The sequence below is a fragment of the Agelaius phoeniceus genome, chromosome 4 (assembly GCF_051311805.1).
Source record: "Agelaius phoeniceus isolate bAgePho1 chromosome 4, bAgePho1.hap1, whole genome shotgun sequence".
Lineage (NCBI taxonomy): Eukaryota > Metazoa > Chordata > Aves > Passeriformes > Icteridae > Agelaius > Agelaius phoeniceus.
The window spans coordinates 7,917,975-7,937,624 of NC_135268.1; the positions used below are offsets into that span (position 1 = coordinate 7,917,975).

General features: G+C 38.6%; 1 long non-coding RNA gene across 2 annotated transcripts in view; it reads right to left on the reverse strand.

Moving 5' to 3' along the window:
• The window catches only part of LOC143693914 (uncharacterized), a 34,570-nt gene extending 18,673 nt beyond the window's left edge, over positions 1–15,897 (reverse strand). The window contains exons 1-2 of one of the 2 annotated variants that reach the window (XR_013181923.1): positions 15,538–15,897; positions 3,254–3,383 (exon numbers count right to left, since the gene is read on the reverse strand). This is a non-coding gene — a long non-coding RNA (uncharacterized LOC143693914). Of the gene's footprint in view, positions 1–3,253; positions 3,384–6,684; positions 6,857–15,537 lie in introns of those variants that run through there. The other variant, XR_013181922.1, reaches the window with a different exon arrangement.
• Positions 15,898–19,650: the final 3,753 nt, after the last annotated feature.

Sequence of the window (19,650 nt, forward strand, 5' to 3'; positions counted from 1 at the left end):
ACTGGCCCTCTGTAAATAATTCAAGGTGTTGACCTCTTTTGCTCATTCTTTTGCTCAAGAAAAGTTTCACTTTTTTTCTGTCTCTTTCTAGTTCTTTTATTTAATATGTCCTTTGTGGTTTTTTTCTGTTTAGTGCTACCTCTGTTCTGGCTCTATTATGAGGACAAGAGAGGACCTACTCTGAGGCTAGCAGTAAATTAACATTTTTATTAGCTAAACTGGCATGGACAAGACTAAGGAGAAATATCAGACCTGCAAATGGAGATCAAGGATCAGGTGTAGAGAATTTTTTTTCCTATATGTAGCTGTGTGAAACAGTAAATGCAAACATGTTTATAGAATCTGCACAAAGTAATATTTAAGCATAATTTCAAGGTAAAATTGCAGCTACTAAATTGGCTCTTAAACTGCAATGTGAGTTTTCATGTAGCATTTCAACATGCCAAAGGTGCTCAGATTTGAGCCACCCTTTGTTCTCTGGCTCTCTAAGCCCACCCAGTACAGCAGAGGCAGAGGCAGGTGGCCACACAGGGGTTCTCTGTGGTGATCAGGGGCAGGACTCCAGAGAACAACATTGTCGCAGACATCTTTTCTGAAAAATCCTTTCCTTAGGATTTTTCCTCCTGAGAAGCTGAGAGGCCTCAGGAACAAAATGTAAACATTGATTATCTGCTGCTGTGGAATGCAACAGGTGCATCTGTGATTGGTCTCATGTGGTTTTTTCCAATTAATGGCCAATCACAGTCCAGCTGGCTCAGACAGAGAGTCCGAGCCACAAACCTTTGTTATCATTCTTTGCTATTCTATTCTTAGCTAGCCTTCTGATGAAATCATTTCTTCTATTCTTTTAGTATAGTTTTAATGTAATATGTATCATAAAATAATAAATCAAGCCTTCTGAAACATGGAGTCAGATCCTCGTCTCTTCCCTCATCCAAGAACCCCTGTGAACATGGTCACAAAAAACACCAAAACCAGGGGAAAATAAACAAGCATGAAACTGACACAGTGCAGCTGGGGAAGAAGGGCCTTGTTCTTCAGTGTTGAGCAGGAATTTTTACCCTCCATTTGGAAGAAAGACACAGTAGCTTTGAGGTCAGTGGCTCGGAGCAGCATCCCTCCTTTCCTTCCTGCCTCTCTCAGCCCAGCCCAGGATGACAGGATTGAGCAGAACACTCCTGAAACCCCAAAATCCCCTGTGTGTGCCGAGGGTCCCGCTCCCTCACTGTGGCAGGACAACTCTGAACTGGTTTCTCACTGTGCCTGACAACTCTTTCCAGCAGAACAAGTGAATACATTCTGTATTTTTTTTTCCCCCCCCAAGGATATCCTTTCTTTTTTGTTAATATTCGGTATGTATTTGATCTTCTTGCCTTCACAAGACAATCAAACATGGTTTGTCAGCAGTTTATTAGCAAGAGAGAAAGAGGAAGGGCAGAAAGGGGTTATATGCATGAGGAAAATGTCAGGTTTAGATAAAAAATTATGAGGTTTGATCCTTTGACAGAGTTAAACTCAAAGTTTTAAAATCAAAGCTTTCTGTAATCAAACCATGAAGCTGAACTGATAATTATGCAAACCATTGTTTTGCTTGAACCAGAAGTAAATTGTCATTTCAATGCTTTCCTGAATGCTGAAAGAATTGAACCAAAACAGATTTTTGGTTGCAAGCTAAACACTAGAAATAAAAATATCCAACTCCCTAGCAGGGACTTATTTAGTATGAGCCTTATTTGCACTTGATAGGAGCTTCAAAGCAAAGTCATGTCACAGCCTATTCCCCTGCCTCCCCTCCCTCCCTCCCACTTGGCTGGCAGGCACAAACAGCACAAACTCTGTCTCAGCCACATGGCATTACCCTCTTCACTCTGTGCTGGGCCAGCAGGGAGAGGAGGGAGACAGAGTCCCTGTCATTGGAGATGTTCAAAAGGCACTTGGACATGGTGATCATGCATCAGTGCGGAGAGGAGCAGGCTAGGTGGTGTCCAGAGGTCCCTTCCAGCCTGAATCAGTCTGGGGTTCTCTCTCAAAAGGCTTGATGCTCCTGGAGATGAGTTAAAAATTCCACCTTGTCCTAGGGTGATGTAATGATGCTTGTATCCCCCTTCATGTGTTCTATTTATGCTGGATATCATGTTCTGTGCCTTCAAGAAGGGCTGACTCTGAAGAGTGAAAGTTTTGTTTGGGTTTTCTTATCAGCTGCTCCCCCACAGCTGGCGAGACACAGAGACAGGGCAGTACATGGTGCTGCTTTTGCTTTTTGCTTTGCTTTTTGCTTTGCTCTTGCTTCTGCTCATTAGCTAGTTTAGCTAAACAGTCCAAATTTCTTCCTGGACTGTTTCTCCTTTCCCTTTTTGATCCAACTTGAACCTGCTCCAGACTGGGACCTGGGAACACCGAGATTTGCACCTTGTGGCCTAGCGGGGCCTACTCTGCGCAGCAGCTGCCCCAGCGCCGGAGAGCAACCACCCCCAAGAGAGACTTTCTGAATTTGCATCTTTTTCAGAGCAGTGACAGAGTGGTGTCATCTGGTATTGTTCATTCTGTGTGCTGGGGGGTGCTGTGCCTGTTAAATAAACAGGTTCTTTCTACTTCTCTCTGAGGAATTCTTCCCGAAGCGGCTGGGGGGAGAGGCCATGTGGGTTTGCTTTCTGGAGGGGCCTCCTTTGGATATTGTCTACCAAATTTGCCCTAAACCAGGACACACCTGTAGAGGAACATTGGCCTGCAAAGAGAGCTCAGAATGTCAGAAGAACAGACTCTGCTTTCTAGCTGCAGAATTGATAATGGCCTCTCACACTTATTTCAATGTATGCAATAGAAAGGGCTTCCCTGGCCTTGCAACAGGAGGTTTGATTGTAGAATGATTTAAAAGTCTGATCTTGATATATCACTCTAATAAAATCAGTGGAGATATACAGCTCTGACAGCAATGTGTAAAAAGTTGCTGACTGTCTCATTTTAAAATACTGATTTGTATTAGTTTTACTTCATTGGTTTCAAAGAGCTTTTCTAGATTTATATTGATGCAAGCAAGATTAGAAACAAACTCAACATGTGAAACTTTTTATTTATTATTAAGAAATTTCTGATTCTCAGACTGACCCACTACCTGTCCAAGCAACCCAGTTCTTTTCTATTCCCAGTCCAGTAGCAGAAAATACACTTTTTTTGGTAAATTGCAGTGAGTATATTTTTAAAACTTTAATGCTATTTAGCATTTAATAGAAATCTGACCCTCTTAGCCTTTTACCTTGTCTTATCCCTGCAGCATAAGCATGCCATCACCTCTAATTTCTGTAACTCCAGATCCCAGTGGTCCACATATAAGGATGAGCAGAAATCTGATACTTGGCAGCTGGAAAGCATGCTAAGGTTCAGTGCTGCAAAGGCAAAATAATTTTTCTTACTTATTTTGAGTGGTATGAGTAACTTCTTCACTTGCACAAATGATATAGGAGTAAATCTAGAAGCATTCATCTTTCCAGTCTCTGCCTCCAGTGCAGCCACAGCCCTCCTTCACCTCTGCACTGAGTTCCTTGGAGCTGCTCAGAAGCACAAGGTCTTTCTGTTAGGCTACCTAGTGTTTCAACAGAAGAAGTGAAATCTTCTCTCTGTGCTGCTAAGATTAATTTTATCTTTAAAGAAACTACCAAATAATTCCTAAATACAAATATTTTCTGGCTATTTTCTTCCTTTTACACAAAGGACTAGAAGAGTAAACTTTAATCATGTATGAAATACATCATGTATGTAATCCTCAGATCCTTGAGTGTCTGTTGTATTTCTCTTCATGGCAAAAATCAGATAAAGAGTGGAAAAATAGCATTTTAGGACAAATAAATCTGTTTAAAATAATGACTCATAAAATACTGAAGCCTGTGCAATTTCTTATTTTTCTTTTTTTTTTATTTTTTGAAATTGAAACAGATTGAAGTTATTAAAAAAAAGTTTTTTATATTAGCATATCTATTCTGTCTTCCTGCTAAGTCTGTTGTACAGGGAAATCAGGGAGGGAGGGAGGGAGGGAAGGAAGGAAGGAAGTGGCGGAAGGAAGGAAGTGGCGGAAGGAAGTGGCAGAAGGAAGTGGCGGAAGGAAGGATGTGGCGGAAGGAAGTGGCGGAAGGAAGGAAGGAAGTGGCGGAAGGAAGGAAGGAAGTGGCGGAAGGAAGGAAGGAAGTGGCGGAAGGAAGTGGCGGAAGGAAGTGGCGGAAGGAAGGAAGTGGCGGAAGTGGCGGAAGTGGCGGAAGTGGCGGAAGTGGCGGAAGTGGCGGAAGTGGCGGAAGTGGCGGAAGTGGCGGAAGGAAGGAAGGAAGGAAGGAAGGAAGGAAGGAAGGAAGGAAGGAAGGAAGGAAGGAAGGAAGGAAGGAAGGAAGGAAGGAGAAAGAAAGAAGGAAGGAAGGAAGGAAGGAAGGAAGGAAGGAAGGAAGGAAGGAAGGAAGGAAGGAAGGAAGGAAGGAAGGAAGGAAGGAAGGAAGGAAGGAAGGAAGGAAGAAAGGAAGAAAGAAAGAAAGAAAGAAAGAAAGAAAGAAAGAAAGAAAGAAAGAAAGAAAGAAAGAAAGAAAGAAAGAAAGAAAGAAAGAAAGAAAGAAAGAAAGAAAGAAAGAAAAAGAAAAAAAAGAAAAAGAAAGAAAAAAAGAAAAGGAGAACTTACAGACTTTTCAGTATTATAATTTGGAAACTAACTAATATGCAGGCATGGGGATGTATTTTGGCATATGTGTTTAGCCAATTCTATGGGTTCAGCACAGTCTAAGCAGCTCAAAAATCATTGTGATTGTGAAAATATACCCTCTGTCTGTGTAAAGAGAAGTGATATTCCCCTACCTATAGATAACTTACAAGTGACTGACATAAGCAGTGTATGAAACCCAGCAAAGTACTATATTGTATGAAGACAATTGCATTTGGTTTTCAGTATAAATTAATAACAAATCAAAATATTCAGGATGACTAAACATTAAAATCAACAACTAAAACACACATAATTGGTATGAGACAATGTTCAGATCAAAATGACATAGATAATAGTAAGCATAGTAAGCATAGATAATTCACTGAATTATTTGATTCTTTGGTTTGATTGGATATAATAAGAGCCCAGACCAGACCCACAGATCTGAATTGCTGATAACTAGCTGGAGCAGCTTTGGCTCACGCATGGACTGTCAATGTGTCTCTCAACTCATTTCACACTTGACCTCCCGGAGGGCAGCGGAGCTGTGCACAAACCTACGCTGTGCTTTCTGCTCCTCAACTTTGTTAAAAAGGAAAAACTGCACCAGAAAATCTATATTGAAGTAGTAACCAAACAGAAAAACCTCATGTCTGAAAGTCTTAAAAAAACAGAAAGGAAGGAAATAAATTCATGATTTGAAAGCTCTGCCCACATAAAGAGTTATAGTGCCTCTTAAGTGTAGCACTCTGATGCATTAATAGTCGGGGCAGGAGTTCAGTTTAACTATTGCTGCAGCTTAAGGTACACAATTACATTCTTCAGCGTTGACATTTTCACCTTGATAAGCATAATAATGCCATGCAGATGCAGACTAAAACCCATAATTTCAGCACTCTGCTTCTACTCACGTTGATTATAATAAGGCACGGCACTGAAGCATGCACAATCCTACATTTAATTGTCAGCATAGCCCTTCATTTAAACAAGAAGTTAGTTAACAGGATGCCTGCTCCAAGGAGTGTGGGAGGCATTGCAAATAGCTGGGGCTAAACGGAGGAAGTTAAATGTGCCAGCAAAATGTGCAAAAAGCTGGTGAGGGCCTAAATTCACCTCCAGTTTTTCTGTGGGTTTTGATGCAAATTAAAAATAAAATGTGATATGTTTATAATTGCAAGAAAAAAACCTAGGTTTGTTGGGTTTTTTTCCTTCTTTCGTTTTTTTAAACAAGGGAAAGTTTCCCTGCAGTTGACTATACATCATTAGAAATCAGCAAGCTATATGATGACATTGAAAGATAGATTCTTGTACATGTAGAAATACCCAAATATAATAAACATGTCTAAGTTTGAAAAGAGAATATATGATATTATAAGAAAGCCTATGTAAATGAAGCAAGGCAAGAATACTATACATTGCATTTTGTTTAGTAAGTCCCTTCTGTGAGGAAGAGAAAAGCAACATAAAGAAGATTATTTAAATTGGGACAATAGTCATACATGTACATATGTACATGTACTTTATTCATACATGTGTGTATGTATATGAATCTACTGTTTGAAAAATATCTACCTTATAAAAAATGGGCATCAACAATAAAAATTCTTATGCCTGATAGAATTTCTTGTATTTTTAACTGGTGCTCTATTGTTGCTTGATGCTTGAAGCAGCACTAGTTAAAAACAAACAAACAAACAAACAAACCACGTCCAAAACTTGAAACAACCAGAATAGCCTTGTTCACATCCATCACATAATTCTCTTTTATGATGCCACAATTCCTTGGTAATGTATTTTAATTCCTTTTGATTGTATGAAAAGAAGACTCTCAAAAATGCCTCATTTTGAAAGGGAAGGGAGTCTTTGTCCTGGCTCATTAAAAATGCTGTGTGGTGCTTTCTAGGCATAATGAACCATCAGGCACTACATGCACTCCATGAGGTGACACATCCAAAGAGCTGCAGAAGTTCAGTGGCTCGTGGCTTTCTCACTCCAAACTGAGGAGTTACCTTGTGATTGCCAGTGGAAAGGCAGCATATGTCACACGCTGAGCTGAGGAGCTGGTGGGAGGTCTGGTGACACATGGGGCAGGCTCCAGGGCTGGCTCACAGTCAGACCACGTCTGCTCTTCACTGAAGGTAGTGGCAGCCCCAAACTCTGCTCACGAGCATCTGGCACTAGACCTGCTGGTTTGTTTCATGAGAAATTTTGTGATGTTGCTGTACTGTTCTCTAGAGTGAAAAAAAGGAAAAAGTTGCCTCTCTGGTGTACCCAGCTAGCCTGACAAGATGCCTCTGCACTGGTTTAGCAGAAAAGTTATAAATTCCTGTGCTGGCTTACATATCATATAAGCCAATGCAAAACTATGATAATGTAATTAGCCCATGAGCTTGTAGTAAATACAGACTTCAAAGAAACTACTGTAGTAGATTTATGCACATTTTCTGCCAATTTATTTCCAACTCTGCTCAAACCTAACTCGGTATAATGCTTCAAGGTCGAATCTCTGCCTTGCATTATGCCGGATGCAATTCATAAACATGCAATCAGTTGAGGTTTTGTTAAAATTATTTTTTTTATCCTTTTATATAAATTAAATGGGAACTCACCAACTTCAATTTTTTAGACCAAAAAACCAAATAGGTTTAGACCAAATAGGTAGATGTGGGAGGGAAGCCTTTGTAACAGATTGTGGGATTCATGAGTAGTGCTGAGAGCCACTCTTGAGCTACAAGCCCTACTCCTGTTTTGGGAATGCTGTGTCACTGGCCCTGGGGAAAGGAGCAAATTTAGGGACCTTTTCTGGAAGTGCTACACTGTGTAGCACTAGATGTTGTCAACAGAAGACATTTGCCATGGAAACTGGGTTGCAATGTGTTTCCTCTGACGAGTTGGCTTTTGGTAAGCCAGAATGCTGAGGTGGTACAAAGAACAAAGCAGCTGGATAGTGAAGAACTCCTTATGGAGAATAATATGATGTTGGTGGTAGGACTTGCAATTAATTTAAAAAGTGCACTATAAATTAAGTGCTTATAGTTTTGAAGTGATGTGTAGTGCAATTCAAATGTTGGGTAAGCTCTAAACTTACTGAGCTTTAATTAACCAATGCATTCATGAAAAAAAAAAAAGATAAAAAAGAAAAGGAAAATGGTATTTATTTCATGGGAGAAAATAGTTGAATGTGTTTATATGAATCATTTAATATCTGTCAACAAACGATTACCAGATCTCAGAAGCAAAAATCATCTAATTGGCCCTTAGCATTTAGAAGCAGTTGAGTGATTGGGAGGATTCTGTTATATAAATATTGTCACATAGTATCTTATTTTAATAACTAAATTATATAGCATTTATATGACAAATCATACTGAAGGCAACATGCATAAACGTTTATTATTCAGAACATGAAGTGAGATGAGACAACAACTAATCCCCACCATAAGCAGTGCTTTTTATACAGTAACACTGATAAACTGAAGCAGTCAGGCTAAATTGCCTCTACAAGCCAACTGGCACCTCTGGAGTTGTCGTGATGTACCACAAGAGAGAGTTTCTTCAGTGATTTCATTGCATCTAAATTAATTTTACACCACATTTTGTATTCGATTACGCTCAGAATTATGCAAAGACAGTGTTTACTACTTCATGTGAGGTTACCTTTCAAAACCAATGATAAAATTTATGTTGGAGGGTCAATACATATTATAGCTTTCTCCTAAAAATCTTGCTATTGCTATATTCCTTTGCAGGATGCTGTAAAATCAATAAAACACCATTATCATAATGCAACAATTTTCTGTGCATTCTTCCTGTGGCTGGTCATCTCACTTTCCTGTTAAGATTGCATCCTCCTCCTCTGCTTCATTGCTGCTCTGACCACATTTTTCTGTGCTCTAATATGGGCAAGATGAAACCCTGTCACTAAGTACAAATCTTCCTCTGTCATCTGTAATGGAGCCTAAATAATTTCTCTGGGTTATGTCATCATCTTGGTTAACTCCAAGGTAACTTGAGTGTATATAGGGGAAGGTCATCTAGCATTTGATATGATTGTCTCAGAGTTTTCTCACAGCTCCCAGAGAGTTTTACTCAAGATACTAAGGTTGCCTTAAATACTGATTTTTTTTCTTCCTTTATATCATTCTTTGTTTTGCTTCCTTTCTTCCTTTTCTACATGCAGATGTAGATACTCATCAATAAAAATACAAGCCCCATACAGAAAACTTATTCTTCTTCAAGATTTGGGGAGGTGGAGCAGAGGTGTCCTCATTGGCACTGACCTAATGCTGACATAAATCAGGTTAAGGTGCCATGATAGGAGGTTTCTCATGAGCTCAGCTGATTGTGAGAGACTGTGCCTCAAAAGCAACAGAAATACTAGAAGTGCTAAAATGAGAGAAATGGAAATAGCCGCGTGTTTCACTTCTCCACTGCTGGACAGTTTGTGCCAATGTCAGTGCAGAGCTTCAACAGTTCTGGATTTTCTACTATAGCTAACACTTAAAGATACAGCAAAATGAGAAAATTAGAAACATGCTGCGGCTGCTTTCGAAATAAAGATTTTACTAAAAATGCATCATAAATGTAATATCCCACAATATTATGTTCCTGAAAAAAACAATCGATAACATTTCCTTCTCAAAACATTGTAAACCAAATCAAAAGTGTTCTCTAATGAAAAAGAAAAACAGGTCAGATGCAATGCTGTTGCTGTATGCAGGAAATTCATTGAGGTACCTTCATTCCTTTTTCACTCAGTCAGTGCTGCCTGAATCCAAAAGAAATGTCCTGAAATGAGTGTTCTTCATTGCCTCCCAAACCCCACTGGACACTTGATATGCAGTTTGTAACTTTGTAGGGCAGAAGGGATAAAATCAAAACTGAAGTGAGTCATGAATCTTAATTGATTTTTTTTTAATAGCATAATTTTCAACAGTGATTATTTCATGCTTTCAAATTAATTTTAATATAGCCTAGCTTATGTTTCTACTTTAACCCTCTTTATATTTTGAGTGTATTTGTGATTTGACAGAGATGGGGGCATGGGGGGGTTAGATTTTTTTTTTCCTTATTAGCTTTTTAATGATTTGATTTCTGCATCAATCCATAAATGTGCCAAAGTTACTATTAAGCTAATTTAGAACACTGGGGTTTTTGGTTTTTTTTAATCTGGGTTATTTTCACAATAAGGAAAATGTTATTTCATTGTCATTGAAGGAGGAGGAAAAATAAAACAAAAAAGGTTTGAAATTAATATGAAATATTTTTTCTACTGACTGAATTTTGAGCATTGTTTAATTGAGTCATAGTCATTGTATCTACTTTCATATGAGAGCATGATATGGAGTATTGCTGAGAGAATGAAATCCTACTGCAACTGCCATAGAGAGGTGGCAGCTTCTTTCCAATCTTTATGACAGCATCTTTACGAATAGTATTATATACTTCTTTCTGAATATATACCATATACTTTCAGATGTGTTACCTTGAAATCTTTTCATATCAGCAGGCAATACAGGGACAGAGAGCAATATTCCTGTGATGGGTCTGGCTGCATTTCAACTGGTCTGCTTAACTGGCCACATGAGTATATGAAATAATTTTCAAAAGTATTTAAGGTAAGATTCAGCACATCATAAACTAGAAGAGATGGCGGGGGGGGGTTTGTGGTGGCTTTCAGAGGGGTTACAGTGCAAGGGAAGAGACGAGGATCTGACTCCATGTTTCAGAAAGCTGATATATTATTTTATGATATATATTATATTCAAAGAAGATGATATACTAAAACTATACTAAAACAATAGAAGAAAGGATTTCATCAGAAGGCTAGCACAGGATAGAAAAGAATGGAATGACAATAAAATCTCGTGACTGACTGAGACAGTCCAAGACAGCTGGACTGTGATTGGCCATTAATTACAAACAACCACATGAGACCAATCACAGATTCCCCTGTTGCATTCCACAGCAGCAGATAATCAATGTTTACATTTTGTTCCTGAGGCCTCTCAGCTTCTCAGGAGGAAAAATCCTAAGGAAAGGATTTTTCATAAAACATGTCTGTGACAGGGGTTGGAATTAGATGTTTAATGTCCCTTCCAACCCAAGCCATTTTATGATTCTATGATATATTATTCTGCTCCCCAGAGGCCAGCAGCCTCCTTCCCAGGAACCTACTAGTTCTAACCCTCCCCTCCCTTCCCCTCCCCTCCTTAGCATTTGTGTTTCCCATCACATTTTCCTCTGTGTCTTTTTCCTCCTAACTTGGATGATTTCATGTCCTTGTTTTAAACTGCAGCCATAATCAAATCAGAAACTTGCCTCTGTGTTCTTTCTCTCCAATGTACTTTCATTAAAACTTCAGCACCTGGAGTTCACTCTGGGACAGAATAAGAAAGGACCTGTTAAGTGTCCTTATTTTAAGATTTGTTTTATCTTGGGAAATGCATTTTGTCTAATCTGTTGCTCTATAACCACCTCAGGATTCAGAGTTTTCCCCATTGTCTTCTAACTTCTCCAAACATTGCTGCTCTCTCAGTCTTAGCAGATCTCCATAGGAATGAAAGAGTGACTGCTCAGTTATTCCCCACATGTCATTAATTGTAGATATTCTAAACCTTGGCCTATTGTAATATATCTGAGCTCTTTCACCTGTTTTCCTGTTTATTGCAGCTTAATTATTACAGTGTTCAAAATCAGACAATTATCACAATTTCATTTCATTTTTTAGATATTAGGAAAGCTTGCAACAGAATTAAGCTAAAATTAGATTGTAGTAACTCAATTTTTGCTTCTAGTCATTTGGGAGGCTTCTTTTTCTTTCTTTTTTTTTTTTTGGATAATTCATTAAGAATTAAATTATGCTTATTTGTTCACAACATCCCTCTGGCCTTTAATATCTTGAAATATATTAATTGTACTCTCACCTCCAGAGAATGAGCCCTTGTTTTATGTGAGTTTCTCCTACTATTCTCCCTGGATAGATAATGATCACTTTTTTCTGCCCATTTTTCTCTCAGTACCAGTTAAGGACGCTGTGGTGGTTTGATGGGAAATGTGTTTTCTGGGATGCTGTGGTCAGGCCAATGGATGTTCAGATTTTAATATTGGCACCTAAGGTGGCCATTGGGACATTGGGCCTGCCTCTGAGAACACGGGGTTAAAGCAGGGCTCTTTCTTGGGAGGCTCTCTTGGGTTCCGGTCAGTGAAAGGTTCAGAACTGCCCTGCCCGGCTGCGGGCTGGGCGGGGCAGGGGCAGCCATGGGGCCGGGTGAGGTAGGCCCAGGGGCAGCCATGGGGCCGGGTGAGGTAGGCCCAGGGGCAGCCATGTGGCCGGGTGAGGTAGGCCGGGCCCTGGACAGAAGGGAGGGGAAGGCCCCTGCAGGATGGAAGGGTGGAGGAGCACTGAGAGACATCGGGCAGCCACCCCCCACCCCCAGGAGAGACAGAAAGAGAGCCTGTGCCTGTGCCTGTGCTTGGCCGGCCGAGAAGGAGAAGGGGGGGGTGTGAGAAGGTGCCCGGCTGGGCAGCCGTGGGAGTTCTGGACAGACAGAGCCTCAGATTTTTAACCATTTTCTTGGATGATGGAAACCTTACAAATGCTAATCCTCCTGAAGCTGAATGAGAAGAGAGATAGAGATGAGATAAGAGGAAATGGGTCACGAGAGAAATAGAGAACTCAGGTGGAAGAGATGATGGAGTAGCTTATGCTGGACTCTTTTTGTACAGCCATGGACAGAGCCATGTTCCTTGTGATACAGAGACTGCATTCTAGGGGGAGGCAATGCCTCAGGACCAAGAGGGTTCGGTGTGGGTACCCCTCGGCCCCAGGGGGTGAAAAATATGGGAGGGACAGATGTCCCAAAGTTGAGACTGTGCCTTTTTGGAGTGGGACGAAGCATGCTTAAAAGTCGACCCTAGAAGCAGCTCTGGTCCGTGTTCAGTGGTGAGAGCATGGACATGAAAAGAAGAGGTCACCATTGGCACAAGAAGGACTCCTTCTCCTCTTGATGAACTGAGGATTGAGTATTCTGAAGGGTGGTGCCAGACCGAGAGTCGATGATTTGGGGGATGTATTGTATTGGGAATTCGGGGAGGAGGAGGAGATGTATTTGTGAAGTTTTCATTTTCCTTGTGTGTTTCTTTTTTTTTTTTTTCCTTTCCCTTGTAGTTTAGTTAATAATTTTTTTTTTTCCCTAAGTGGGAGCCTGCTTTGCTTATTCCTGGTCACATCTCACAGCAGAAACCAGGGAGAGAGTATACTCATGGGGGCACTGGCATTGTCCCAGTGTCAAACCATGACAGTCACTGAATTTCATTTTTGGAGAAGGGACTTGGGCTAAATTACTATCTCAGAAACAGGATGTACACAGCAGAAACTGACAAATCATGGATGGATTTAGATGAAACAGTCATTCAAGCTTTGGCTCAATGGTTTTCCTTTTAATGAAACCAGTTCTCGATATTTTAAACCTGAACATCAAAGGCTTTTGGCCTTTGCTTCAGTTTATTAGCTATTTAGGAAAATTTCATAAAAGCATATGGCCAGACTTTAAAACAGGTTGAGGTTAAAACGGTTTGATATAAGTCCTTATTATTCAATTGTTCAGTTTTGCAGGGGGTTTTGGTTCTCTTTTTCTTTTTAACAAACTGCACAATTTATCAGATATTGCTCAGAGATTTAGAAAGATGCTCAGGAACAAAAAACACATTCATGCACTCCTTCCTATTTTTGTAGAATTACTTCACTAAATACTTACCATCTCATTATAGTCAGAACTATGCAAATATCTTGTTCCTCACAATAGTTATTCTTGACATTGCTTTCTTTTGGTTTGGTTTTGTTTCGTTCTCCTGACTTTGCACCCTGAAAGCTTTGCCTTGCCCTCTATCTTCTTGTTTGCATTTTCTTTAAATCAGCTTCATTTGTCTCCAAGTTATTTTCTGAGAGTTATTTTCTAAAGAGTGCTGTGGAAAGCTATACTAACACAGGCTTTTTAGCCTCTCAGTGTAAGCTCTCATATTAATTTGCACAGCAGAGGTGCTGCCACTCTTTTCTTGCTAACCAGTTGTGAAATGGTCATCATCCAGTCACAGAGATGTAACACTTGTGACCATCCTCACATATTCTCTGGGAGAAAAAAATATCTAATTTCCTGGTTGTCCTTTCAGAGAATGGAAAAGGGTTGCTAAACTGGCCTTGCTCCTGAGACAAAGGTAACAACTAGAGCTCCCTGTGCTCAATTTCTTGTGGGATACTTAGGGCAGAAATGCCAGTTCAGGACCAGCCTGGCATCTTGCTTCTTCTGGAGTTAGCCAGGGAGCCCATCCATCCCAGCTGGTCTCTTTCATCTCAAGTCAGCCAGGCCAGTTTAATGTGACACATGCTACTGCTAGCAGCTTTTCTTTTAAGAAACTGGCAGTATATCATCTAGGAATTTGTTTCTCCAGTTATGTTGGAAGATCAATAAACTACAGTAGAGGCAGACAAGAGTCAGTCATATCTTAGTCTGGCCTGGCTGTTTCTTCTATGGTATAATAAAACTTTGATGAGGATGAATACCAGTTGTAAATTTACCATGGCTTATTCAGGAAAAAAGAAGAAAAACAAAGCTTTTTAAAAATACATCTGTTCAAAAGGTAGGCATGTTTTAGTTTGGTAAGAACTGAAACAGAGCTGCCAACTTCTTCTTAACTTCTTGCATTATTATGCCTGTACTTGAAATAATTGATTACTTGCTTACCTGCTATTCCTGACCACTTAGGTAAACTACAAAAAGGTTGCTCAGATGAAAAAGTTCTACTGCATCAGACACATTTAAAACACAAGAAAATTCTTAGATATACCCAGTTTCGGATGTAGATTTTCAGGCTTAAAACAATTATTCAGCAAAGGAGAAGTATTACTATGTACTACAGAGAGAAATTTTATAAAGAGTTTGTGTTAGCAAAGCTGATATAATGCACAGCATGACATTTATGTGATCAAAATTTGTTGTACAAGACATAATGCAGCAGGAAAAATAAACATAGGGCTGTCTACAAATGCTTTATTTTCATATATATTGTCCAATATTTTTTGCCAGGACCAACCAGCAATCTTCCACCACTAACCCCTACATCCTGCTTCTTTTCCCTAATAGCTTCTCTTCCACCGTGTGAAAAATGCCAATCGCTTGTTTTTAAAATTTTAAAAGTTTAATAGTTATAAAATGGTTATAAAAAGTAGTAATACAATTAGAGTAATAACAATTTGGACAAATTGAATTAGGACAATATGAGACAATAGAAATAAAGATTTACGGACGTCAGGGAAGCTTTTTCTGGGCAGCACGAGCCCGAAAAAGGACACATATTAACAGAAGATTAACCCTTAAAAACAACAGCCTGTTGCATATTCATACACTTCATACATGATGCATAAATTCCATTCAAACACAGGATTCTGTCTGGTCATGGTCAACTTCTTCCTCTGAATCCTAACAGCGCCTTCGAGGCAGGAAGAAGTTCGTTTCTTCTGATAAGAGAGCATAAATTCTTTTTCTCTGAAAGATTTAGGTGTCCTGTGGCTGCTATCTTGAAGCTATCTCGATCGCTTCGAGTCCTTTCTTTAAGAAAAGTCTCCTACATAGCATCGTTTCTATTTTAACATTTTTTTATAAGCTAAAACTATATTTAACACAGTACTTAAGAGAATTAATACAGCATAACTTTCTAACACAACACATATAATATTAATTTTAATATTTGCGAAAAGCCAATCATAAATACACGCATTTTTCACACACCACATACCCCCATCTCACTTTCCTCCTGTGTTAACTCCCACAAGCAATTCTCCCTTCAGCTTTGGTGACACTCACCAGCTCTCTCTTGGAAGGAGAAGCACACAGGCACTTACTGCAGTGCTGGGAAGGAGAGCTGCAGGTAGTTTTAGAGCACAGACCTGAGATATCAATTCATAGAACAAGTTATAATTGAGGGGTGCTACTGGCCAACTGCTAATTGGCTTCTACAGAAGGTGAGGGTCAGCTTGCTTGCTGCAGGTGTACCAGCTGGGAAAAAAAAGTCCTTACAAAGAAAAAGAATTAATTATTTGTGTCCGTAAGGTTGTTTCAGAATTTTAAACTCTAAGATTTAAAATTTCTCCTGCAGGCACAGATGGAAACAATGCTGTCAGTGCACTGGCAGTGGCACTGGTTGCCATTGGTAACAGATTGAGCCCAGTAATCAGACTGGACTGCTAATGGCTGCAAGTACACTTTGCCTAACCAGCACTGGCAGGAGGCTTTCCTTACAGTGATAAATGTACAAGCTGTGACTTGCATTTCATTTCCAACCTTGGCAAGCTAAAGGAGTCTGTTAATGAATGAAGACATCTTTAAGCATGTGGTTGTATGCCAACAGCAGTTGGTAATCCTCCATATCCATCTTATTTCATTCCATTTACGATTCCACTTGTAATCAAGCAATAAATAAACTACTGATGCTTGGCCAGCAGTACCCACATGACCTTAAAAAATGTTTGAAATCTGAAAAAAAGCAAAATATGCTTGTCACTAATATTGCTTTCATTTTCAGTTCAACATGCAGATAAACAGAGTGCTTGAAAGTCATTCTGAAAATAAACTGCAGCAAACTCAATCAAAACTTTTATTTATTATTAAACATGATGAACCAAAAAAAGCAAAAAAAAAACATTTGGAAATGGCTATTAAGACTAACATTCAGCATGAGGTATTTCTGATACAGCATATAACAGAGTATATAAAACTCCATAACAAAATTTCAGTAAACCCCTGAGATTTATTTATCATGATATTGATATTAAAAGGCTAAATTTACAGAAAGCTGGAAACCTTTGGTTGGTTGTATAATTTTTAGTATTAAAGGTAGAACTGCTTCTCTTCTTTTGTGTTAAGGAAAAGCTGAGCAGATTAAATAAAGATATACTAAATTTCAGTACTCACCCTGTGAGTCACCCTGTGTTTGATACATTTTGTCTTTTCCTTCAGCATGTATAGTCCCTAAGGGCAAAAATAAAAGTATTTTCCCATTCCTATTTTTCCCTTGAAGGAACTGGGTTTCTGCCATTCATTTAAAACTTGTCTGGTTTTTGACTAAAGAAAATAGTTCAGCAATTATTACTGCTGTTTTTCGTCTTACAGTACAATTTGATTTCACAACCCTTCTTATAACTTCATTATTATTTCTCCCCATTTTATAATTCAATTAAATAATGAACAGTCAATAGTTATTGCTTTTCTAGCTCTTTACTTTGAAACTACAAACTCATTGTGGTCAAATAACTGTCTTAAGAGATGCTGCAAAATTCACCTCACATTTCTAGTGCAGTCCACAGTTAAATTCAAATGTTTAAAGTAACTAAAAATGTTACAGAAGACCTTATGGAACATGAAGGAATCTCTTTCAACACATAGCTAATAACTAGAAATGAGAAAACTTCCCCACATCTTCAAATTTCAGTGAAAGAGAAGATTTATGGCAAGTCAACACTCAGTCCTTAAAGTCACAACTGCAGGGAGAGGAACATTCAGGCTTGCATGTTTGTTTTTTGAAAGCAGATTTTAATCTTTTTGATAAAAATAAAATCTATGCTAAGAATTTTAAAAACATTTTTACCATAACAGACCACTAAGAGGTCAAATAAATCATGAATATTGTGCACAATGTACACAACAGATAGGAGGCTGATGTACATTCTTCAAGCTGTTTGAAGGAAATACCAGAAGCATGGGCACTTGAGCTAAAAATAAAAGTTAGGGATATAAAACCCGAAATATAGTTTATGCAAACCCCAAATGAACTATTTTTAGGCAGAGTCAGCTCAGAAAAGACCTGTTAACTCCTACATCTTTTTTTATTTGATGAGTTTCAGCAAATCAGAATAGATTTCTTACCTGCTAGGTGTTTGTTTCTCCTCTCTGCAGGCACATAGCAAGAATTAGTTTCTTCCTCATTATTGTTCAGACAGAAAGAATCAGTAAAAAGGTTTATTTCCCTCACTTACTATCAAAATCTGTAATTTTTTCACAAAAATACTTAAATATTTTCTGTGGATGAATTGATGTATAAGCTACTACTTCATGTAGCAGGCAGCTCATAGAATGAGGACCTTCAAAACTTATTCTGCCCTTGAAAAGATTTCTGATCAATCCTCACAATGGAATATTTTTCTTTCATTGGAAGTTTTGGCTTGATAAGGCAGTGTTTTTGTACCCAGCTGAAGAATAATGTTCACTGCTGAAGTGAAACACTCTTATAACAGTACCCCCCACTACAGGCACTGACATTAATCTTAGCTTGTTCAGGATTGTTGAGGGGGCTTTTTGTAAACATGCAAGGAAATTTGAGATTTTTTTAATTTAGTTTTTTTGGATTTTTTTATAATTATATCCAGATTCTTTTGTGTTTATGATATTTAGTGAATCTCTTAATGAATTGCAGTGCTGAGAAGACAGATTCTGCTGCATTCAGTGACCCTTAATGTTTTTGATTCATATTCCTAGGGATACTGAAGAGATTCTGATGGAGAGAGACAGAGAAGGAGACAGACAGGGGGAGAGGGAGAACTTAGTAGGAGGTAAAATATTAACTAATTTAAACCAATAGGAATAAAAATAATCACATTTCTGAAAATGTATCAGTTTAAATTTGGTTCTAGGGAAATGTGTATACCTCTCAATCTTTTAGTGTACAACTCTGCCTGTGGCAGTATAAATACATTTTTGTTCTACAAAAGAGAAAGTTTGGAATTTGTTACTATATAGCTTCTGCAACTTACTGATAAAAAGCTGTCCATCAAAAGGGTGGGTGACGTGGACATATCGTCTCACTGGTGAGCTATTAACAACTCAGATTGATTACATGAAGAGTGTAGAAAGATAGCTTATCTTTGAGCTGTAAAATTTTATGGGACTGAAAAAGAGGGGGGAATTTAAAAAAGGCTTTTGCCAGGCTTGAAATGGATCACTCACCCCAGGGATTTTTTTTGTGGACTTTCAATGTTGACCGCAGTTGAATCAGTTCATCTTTCTAAACCTTCATCTGAACAAAAGGAAGAGAATAATAAGATCTATTTAACGTAAATTTTAAGGACTTTATTTTTGAGATTTAAAATTTAGGATGTGGCTTTTATTCTAGTAGTGCCATGAGGTATTTGTGACCTTCTGGATAGAAAGTATATGATGAAGTCAACATTTCTCTACATACACATTTCCTCTTAGGATTAACTCTTTCCCATGATCAGTAGCAGCCTTGAATGTTGCTCTTGAAATGTATAGAAGCCATGAAACCTCAACTAATCTGTCAGTTAAGAATGAGCTTTTCACATTGAAATATTCTATTGATTTCCCTTTCTGGAAATTTACTAGCTCCTTTAATATATGCTGTACGTGCACACTCCAAAATCAAATTTGGCAGGTTTCATCAAGCAACTATAAGTGAAAGAGGCAAAGTGAAATCAACTTCTTCTTCTCCATTCTTCTTTCTCACCCACTTATGCTTTTGTAGTAGAAATATTCTGTAGGTGCCCTTTAAAATGCAAAAAGCTTTGACAAAAGGAAAGCTTTGTATCATGGCTTAAATTTAGATTGGAAAGCAAGAAAACCTACAGATTGTACAGCATATTCATTCACTAGGGAAAACAGTTTTAGTGGGAGTGTAGGAATTCTCAGTTATCATAAAGAAATCATTCAGCATCAATTTACAAAAATATTGTTTCACATCATTAATAACTGCTGTTATTGGGAGCTGCCAGAATGTTTTCTCAGATGAATCTTCCTTTCAGAGATCTGACTATAAATGGGTCCCCAAAATCTATTTGCTGACTGAGTGATAAAAGTGTGTTTAGTAGCAGCATAGTCACAATGTGAGAATTTACCTCAAAGTGAAATCATGTTTTATTTAGCAAAATGCTTGCTATTATTTCTATTTTACCTCTTGCTTGGTACATG